General features: G+C 39.3%; 1 long non-coding RNA gene across 2 annotated transcripts; it reads right to left on the bottom strand.

Annotated features, from left to right (window-relative positions):
* Positions 1–3,560: 3,560 nt before the first annotated feature.
* LOC130521034 (uncharacterized) lies at positions 3,561–4,711 on the bottom strand. Of its 2 annotated transcripts, none has more exons than XR_008949157.1 (3): positions 4,364–4,711; positions 4,171–4,289; positions 3,561–3,810 (listed from the first exon to the last, which is right to left on the bottom strand). It is a non-coding gene; the product is annotated as an uncharacterized LOC130521034 (long non-coding RNA). The 2 variants fall into 2 exon arrangements; XR_008949158.1 differs by having other exon boundaries at positions 4,394–4,711.
* Between the last annotated feature and the right edge of the window lie 3,870 nt (positions 4,712–8,581).

Genomic DNA, 8,581 nt, shown 5'->3' with positions numbered 1-8,581 from the left:
TACAGTATTGCGTGTAGTTAAATTTCTACTTGACTGGTTTATGCTTGTATGAATGACTAAAATGAGAGGCATTATAACATCAAAGGCATTATAGCTTTGAATTGTTAACGAAAGTGTAGATGGCTTGTCCTTTGACTACATGTTTCTTGTATAAACATGAAAGCTGCCTATTACAGTCCTGGAGGATCAGTCAAGTGTGATCGGCCACTATTTTCTGTCATGCGTGCGAAACCTCTCTCTCATTCCCATGAGATTGAGGACTGATTGCGGCACTGAGAACGGAATCATGGCTGCAATTCAGTGCACCCTACGCCACCACCACAGAGACTACTACTCTGGACCGTCCAGCCACATGTATGGCTCATCCACAAATAAACAGAGGATTGAGTCCTGGTGCTCCATATTCAGAAAGGGGAGGTAAATGGCCTTCATCAAGTAATTTACCTTCTATTTCACTCATTCACTTATACATATGTATATGCTTAGAATGATCATTTATTTTACCAATTTCCATAGGAGTCAGTTCTGGATGGAGCTATTTGCAGACCTTAGAGACGCCGGATACTTCAACGGGAGTCATGAGCATCAGTGTCTACTGAGATACTGCTTTGGTGATGTCATTCAGAAGGACTTGGACGAGTGTGTTGGATTGTGGAACAGCCACAGGATCCGGCCCTCCAAAACAGCATCATGTCCAGGAGGAGTGCCCAATGAGCTCTACTACTTACCACACCGGTAATATTTGATGGTAGATTGTCTGCAGTAATTTTTCAAATAAATGTAATGATATCTTCTGTGTAACATAGGTTTGACTCCAGAGACTGTGGATTTCAAATCGAACAGACTCAACTGGATGCTTTTCCTGAGGCTCACCTGACAAGAGCTCCATGTGGGGATGCAAACATGCAGGAGTACCTGGACTTTGCCATGCAGCGCAATCATTTACAGAAGGCAGAGTACTGGCAGTCTGCAACAGAGCTGTATCTGAAACTAAAAATAATTATTCAGCTATGAGTTGGAAAGACATTATAAAGGTGTAACTTGTACACAAAGTGTCTTAATTTGTCACCTGCAGCATCATTATTTTAAAGTGGGAAATATGAATAAACATAATGCGTAGTAATGAGCATGGATTTCCTTTTTTTTTAATAGATAAAATCGTGAACTACTGTTTCATGAACAGAACAGTTTCAGAATGATGAACCCCCCCCCCCCCCCAAATAAAACAAAAAACAAAACAGCCTCTTACTTTAACATCAAACACTTGCAACAAAACACATGTTTAACATCACTTTAACAGCCTCTTACTTTAACATCAAAACACTTGCAACTGCACCTTTAGGTGCACCAATGACAACGGCATAACAATAAACATTTTTGAGTCCAATATGGCTCATAAACAGCCAAATCCTGGACTATTCTGAATTCCAAAGTCCATTTGTGCCTTAAACACACTGTAGGAATCCAGGAGTGGTAATTTCAACAAGTTAGAACAAGTATTTGACATTGGGAATGGAGAGCCATCCAGGAACTCAATTTTTGGCAACGGTTCCAACCCAGAAGGAGGAAGTGACGTCAGCCCTGTGGCAAACATCAAAACGTCTTCCACAGACACAGCAGCCTCGCCTTCTGCAAAGAAAAAATGTTCAGGTAGATATACATGGTAATGTGCTTTGGGAGACACTGTGCTGTGTCTCATGATGCATTCTTGCAGAGCATCCATTGAAGCAGCATTCTCAATATGAAAGACCAAAAAAGAGAAACATCACAATAAACATTTGGATATCCTTCCATATTTTTATTCACTGACATGCTGTAACCATGGTGTGTTCTACCAAACTGTGCTTTATGCTATTCTCACCTCTTGCAAAACTTTCCTTATTTCCTCATCAGTTATTGCATTAACTGTTGATTTGAATGAAGGCCGGCCAGCAAGATACTGTACAAGATCTTCTGACAGGAAATGGGGCCCTGGACCTCCATGCACAACTGACAAAGCTATCATCTTTCCTGCCATGAAATATTCATCCTCCCTAACAGCTGCAAAGGAATTCATATTGCAAAATTAAAACATATATACACTTGAAGACATCGAGGAAAAGAAGCAAATGCAATGTGATTTATATATATTTAATTAGTGTAGCGCACATCTAACCCTATGCATACCCTTTGCATTGTAGACCAAGAACTGATTTCCATCTGATCCATCAAAAATGGGCCAGTCTTTCAGGTGTTTCATAAGAAGAGTAAGAATTCTCTTCTGGGACCACCTTTGTCAATTCCCTCCTCAAAAACACTAGCATCATCAGTGAATCTCACCAGCATGTCACAGTTTTCAGTATATGTTGGACGCTTGAAACCTCTGACTGCTCCATCCCAAACATTAGCCTTTGAGATGTTGAACCTGCTGACCCTTTTGTGATCAATAGGTAGTGACAAGTTTGCCACAATGTCGGGCAGTGTAATGCTCATCTCCTCCCTGTAATGACAGAAAATGATTTAATTAATGGGTATCAACACACAATGAACCCTTTTAGCAGAATTAGTTAAATACCAGCAATACTTCACAACAAAAAAACTGGAATGCCAGTCAGAAGTTCTTACACTGCAGTGTGTTGCAAATTCTCAACATCGACCGCAACCAGCTCCTTATCAATGTCCTCAACATCTGGTGCATACAGGTCTGTGTAGTTACTGTTGGAAAATTAAAATCTCTACATCAAAACGTCTTACAAACATAAAATTCCCAAATAAATTCCCTATCATTTATTACATACCTGTAGCAAGAAGTCATGGCTGGATTTGTTTCAGGTCGATCCATATCTTTAGCATCAGATATTACTATCTGAAAAACAAATGAACACGTATGAAATAACAACAATGGAATTAAGGAATTTCCAGCTGCCACAGTCGGCCCAAATACCTGACCAGGCTGAATAGTTGCTGAATGTCCTGGTGCATCTCTGAAACATGATTAAAATGACAAAATTATTACATTATTTATTTCTGTCCTTCAGGCAAGATTCCTAGTGCTTGACTGCCACTAGAAAGGACCTCTCATTAAATGTCTGACTCCCTCTTTGGCAAAGGCTGGGTGCCAAAAATGCACTGACCTTTCATGTTCCGGTATGTTTTGCAGAGTACTTTGGTTTTGTGGTTCAAAAACCTGACAGGAAACACAAATTTATCAACAATTAGTCTCAGCTTCCATAACGTGTCCCTCATCATGTACAGTATATATTAATACTGGAAGGTTGTCAGTTTTGTCATTGATAAATACATTTATTCATTTGTATATAATAGAAAATAATGGCTTACCACAGTGTCAGCTTGATTGAATTCAGCTGAGCTCCTTGAAGTGAGGACAATTTCAGAATCAGAATCTGATTCCACTGCTGTAAAAACAAGAAAATTCCACAGATCATGCAGCTAATGGTGATATATCCTTCAGTGCAGCATCTAAAATAGATAAAATTATTGCATCATGCGATCCACTAACCTCCTTTAAAATGCTGTTCAAGGCAAATAAAAAAGGTGATCCTGCAATATGGCCTCCCAAATTCTTTTTATATTCTGCCAATTAGAATGACCTTTCTGACCCAGGCACATGCATCACCTCAGAGCAGTCTGGATACAAAAGGTCATAAGTCCCTTCTGGTGTGTCCTGGTTGAATGTCCTCATCTTCTGGACCGCTTTTTTTAGGATGTCAGGTGCTTATACTGTATATCCGGGTCAACAAATAACGGGAGTGTTCTCCCTCTTAGAGGTTTTAGAAAAGTCTCATGTCGCACCATCGTTCCAATGTTTATCTAAAAAATGAAAAAGGTACGGTTAATTTCATGTACTATAAAAAGTAACACAAAAGATTATACATACACCAGTACTTCCCATTAATTATGGAGAACATGAAGGTGACATTTCCCTCCATGTTCTAATTTATGTCAACACAGTTTCATAGTTAGCCGAACATGACTGGAAACTACACTCCAGTTATAGTAGTTGCACTGTCTTGCCGAGTTGCTTCAGCAAAGCGTCTCATCTTGCATGAGTGCTACATGCTTTAAAATCTATGCACAGATTCCTGTGTCAAAGTTCTCTTACATAGATCTATTTTTGAGCGACCCCGAGTCAGACAGTCGAGTATTGATAATACAGTCAGTACAACAGACCTGCACGTGTTTTCTCTCTTTAGCCCGATGTCTTCCCCCGTAGTTATAAGACTGACGCTCCTTGGATTTTGAATTTCTGTAGTCCAGGAACTGCTTATATGACGGTAAATGTTTTTCTGCTGAAATTAAAGTCAAGTTTACAGAAAGTTAGCAGCCGCTAACCAATGGTACAGCTGATTCACGTTGTACGTACTTCAGATAGCGACGGTTATGCTACACTAACTTTGCTTAGCATTAACAGGCTGTTGAGACGTCCCTGGTACCGCTGGTTCTTCAGTCTGTGCTGCGGCATTTAAAAACGCCAAAGACCGACCACAGGCAACACAAAACGGCGTCAATCTGTTCAAATGTTTGCCACAAAACGGGCAAAAGGCCACTTGCATGTCGTCCATCCTGTGTTCACGATGAAGTCCTTACCCGTTTTCGATTCAAATGATGCAGTTGGTAATTCCCTTTCCGGCTGAAAAAGTAAGTTGGTAATTCCCTAATGTATAGGCAGCAGTGATACAAGGTTGCATAACAAAGCTTGCTCTATGACGTAAGTCCCTTGACTTTTATATTTGGAAGATCAAAGTCCCTCTAGAATCCAGAAAATCAGCTCTTCCTTGGTCCATCATAGTTTTATCCGTCACATCTAAGTACATATCTTAAGGTAAAAATATATATGGAATCAAAAGGTATCCAATGAAGGCTTCATGTAGGTGTACAAATTACATTGCAAGTTATCAAATAAGTTAAATTAAACAAAGAAATCCCCAACTCTACATGCTGAAAGACTCCAGTCCATCTAGTCCTTGGTTGATTAGTTTTCCCCAATTATCAAGAAAAACTTCATTGTGCCTGATTAATTAATATATACTGTAACACTGATAACCAGCTGTCGACTTTAAGGCCACTGAATACAATGATTCACACACTGACAGTAAAGGCTATTTAAGAAGAACACAAAATATCTATTGTTTCTGAAAAACAGCTTGGTCAGATATTCATTGTGGTTGCCAATGGTCTTTCAAAACATTAGAGGACCGTCGTTGTCAGATTCAGATATTACATGAAAATAAACATTTTTGGTCCTGAAAAGAAAAAAAAAGAACAAAACTCACATTTCTCCTTGTACAATGTTGATTGTCAGATTGTCCATTTAACACCTATTGAAAGCCCATATGCAGGATATCTGTATGAATCTTGCTGCCACTGCTGTACCTTGAGGACCATTGTTTTTCAAGCTTTGAATGGTGGACAGTGAGGGTGCAGACAAAACAGCAAACTACAGCAGAACTTTACTGATAATTTAATTACCCTCCTTTGTCTCTGCACCACCTCTACATGACCTACTTGGGGTAGGTTTTTGCTGATGATCAAGCAAAGTAAAGTGATAGCATCCGTGAATGCAGCCCACATGCTGATTGGCTCAAAGGTGTTGGGTTAATAGGATGGGTGAAGGTTATTGTGGGGTTACTTTTTCTATTTCCACCTCCCAGATTGGTTTCAGTATAATAGCTATGAATAATGTTCTGATTTCAAGATACACAAAAGAGCATTACATTTACATCTGCAACGCTTTTCTCTCACTGTGCCTTCAGAGAATCTCTCAATATAATTTGCAGTTGGATTGTTTCAACATCTAGTGAAAGCGCAATTGCCCATGTTTCACATTGGCTATCAGTGTGATATGTGGAAATGTAACCTACATTCACCCTCATTCTATCTATAATAAAAAGATTCAATTATTACATTAAATTTCCATTCCTGATCAATCTAAGAAACCCACAGAAATGTATCCCGTATTGTAGTTGATAGTGCTTATGATGGAATACTGTATGAGAAATAATCGCATCCATTACTGTCCCATTAATCTGCCCTGGGATCTTTATTTCGGGTATAAAAGTAGAGTTTTACAAAGACTTCCAAACTGATTGTTTTCACATTTGGCTAAAAAAAATGAAGGAAAAAAAATCAATCCATTAAGAAAATGAGGGATGTTCATAATTTTCTTAAATCCTCTCTATCAGCTACTAAATTTCATTTTCATTCTTTTGTTGAGTCAGCAATTGGCACAGAGTTTCATATAGTAAATTAACTGTGGTTCCAGCAATAGATAGTGATGTGAGTCCAGCGTGAAAAGTCATTCTCCCATTCTTTTGTGTGGCCAGTCTCTCACAAATAATAATGTTGCAGTGTTAATTTAGTTTTTGCTTCTGTAGGCTTCCCTATGAACAACAGAGAGAAATCATGTCCTTCTCATCCTGTACAGAAATGCAAGTGTGACAGATCTCTGCACACGCTGACATGGATGCCCTTGAGGTGTAAAGATAGCTTGATTAATGTGTCAGCATAAAATTAATTTGGGAGCAGCCAGCTGAGTGATAGTAGCCAAAGAGTCAACAGGTCAACAGTAAGGGTGGTGGGGAGAGTTTGGCCAAAGGGGCTGGAAGATCCTGACATCTGTAGAGGACATGACTGCCTTGTTTGGTAGCAGAGGTTTTGAACCATTGAGTCAATAAATCCAAAACCACAATGACAGGGTTTTAGGTTTGGGACAGGAAAACCAGTCCCAATAAGCTGACCTTCAGATCTCTGCACCCTGTGTTTTTATCATCATACACATCACTCAAAGCTCCCCATAGCTTTTATATTTAAGCCCAAATCAACTTTTCCTGATATAATGGGCTAAAATACTATTTTACACCGTAGTGTTTCCACAAATATAGACTTGTGAATACAAATGACAGGTATGTTTTCTTTTATTGCCTGTGTGTTTTTTTTTTTTTACCAAATAGTCGGTACAGTCACCCATTTTAATTTATGCCGAGGGACAGCAAATGGAAATTAGTTTATAGCTAACTCTGGTGCAGCTAAAAAGCTGTATGTTGTCCTAGTGAGATAAATAAACAATTGAATACATAAATACATACATAAATTGTATTTGATTTTTTTTTTTCATTATTTTATTTCCAGAGCATTTTTCTCTGCAAAGAGCACTGGAGTTACTCAGTGCAATGGATGGAGACATGTCAGATTTAGAAAATTTGTCTGACAATGATGATGCCATCCTGGATGCCAATTATCAACCCCCACCTCAGGAGCAAAGCAGCAGTGAGGATGAGAGTAGTGGTGATGAGGACCCCATTCCACAGCCCACTGAGCAGAGCAGGGGACGTAAACGTCTCCGTGGTGAAGATAATGGTTAGCCAAGACTTAGTGGATAATTGTTTATTTTAGGGCTTCAGGGCTAAGTAAATGTTTTAGAGGAATGCATAATGGTACAGCACCATTCAATGTTTGTAGCGAAATGCCAATTTACAACACTTGTTGACAGATTCAGGGACAGGTACAGGTTCAGACTATGGCGCTACCAGATCAGTCAAACTCGGCAGATTGAGGCTGATGGCTCAAATGATGGCCCAGAAGAGCCAACACCAGGACCAAGCCCTCAGGGACAATCCAATAAAGGTAATAATAATAATGGTTCTTATTTTGGCATGCCTTGAAGGCAAATCATAAAATTTCATATAAATATCCACTCAGATTCAACTATGTTATGCACCCATACACCTCAGTGAATTGCTTGTGTAACTTACTTCGCAATAAGCTTGATTTGTATTTTGATTCTGGTTGTGCAGGATGTGGAATGCGCTGGAGAGCAACTCCATTGATACCAAACCTTGCAGACGAAACTGAGCATGACAGAAACAGCTGGACCACACTGAACTATTTTGAACAGTTTATAGATAGAGATTTAATGAAAACTATAGCAGATTGTACTAACGCTGTGTCACTGAGTAGGAGTGGGGACCTACTCAAAACATCAGTAGATGAGGTTTACCATTTTTTTGGTGCCTGTATTCTGATGTCCTGTGTCCCATACCCAAAAATGAGGATGTACTGGTCCAAATCCCTGAGATTCACTTCTATCACTGACAGATTAACTCGTGACAGATTCTTCAAACTGAGGCAATCTCTAAAAGTCCTGATTGATGATGATGTGCCAGAAGACCTGAGGAAGAGTGACAAATTCTGGAAGGTGCGACCTTTTCTGGATCGGATTTTGCAATGCTGCAGGTCTCAGACTCGGCCTGAATGCGCATCAATCGACGAGCAGATGTGTTAGAGCCAATTTAGTTTCCTTAGTTTAGATATTTATTTGGGATAAGATTTCTTGGCCTCAGGCCACGTGCTTTTATTTTGACACAGGCTTTGGTCACATGACCAAGTAAAGATGGCTGCCCCTCCCTTGGCAGTCAGTCCTCAGTTAAACAAAGGAATGGTTAGTGGTGATATAGTTTTCTACCGCTTAAACCTGGTAACCTTTGAACTTAGAAAATGAACACTTAAATTTACTTATTCAAACCTTTTTTGTTGAGCCATTTTATTTGGATTATTTAGCCTTATTTTGGAATACAACACAATT

Source organism: Takifugu flavidus, unplaced genomic scaffold, assembly GCF_003711565.1.
Source record: "Takifugu flavidus isolate HTHZ2018 unplaced genomic scaffold, ASM371156v2 ctg654, whole genome shotgun sequence".
Taxonomy (NCBI): Eukaryota; Metazoa; Chordata; class Actinopteri; order Tetraodontiformes; family Tetraodontidae; genus Takifugu; species Takifugu flavidus.
The sequence above is the reverse complement of the archived record's forward strand: the minus strand, read 5'-3'. Positions and strand labels throughout refer to the sequence as shown.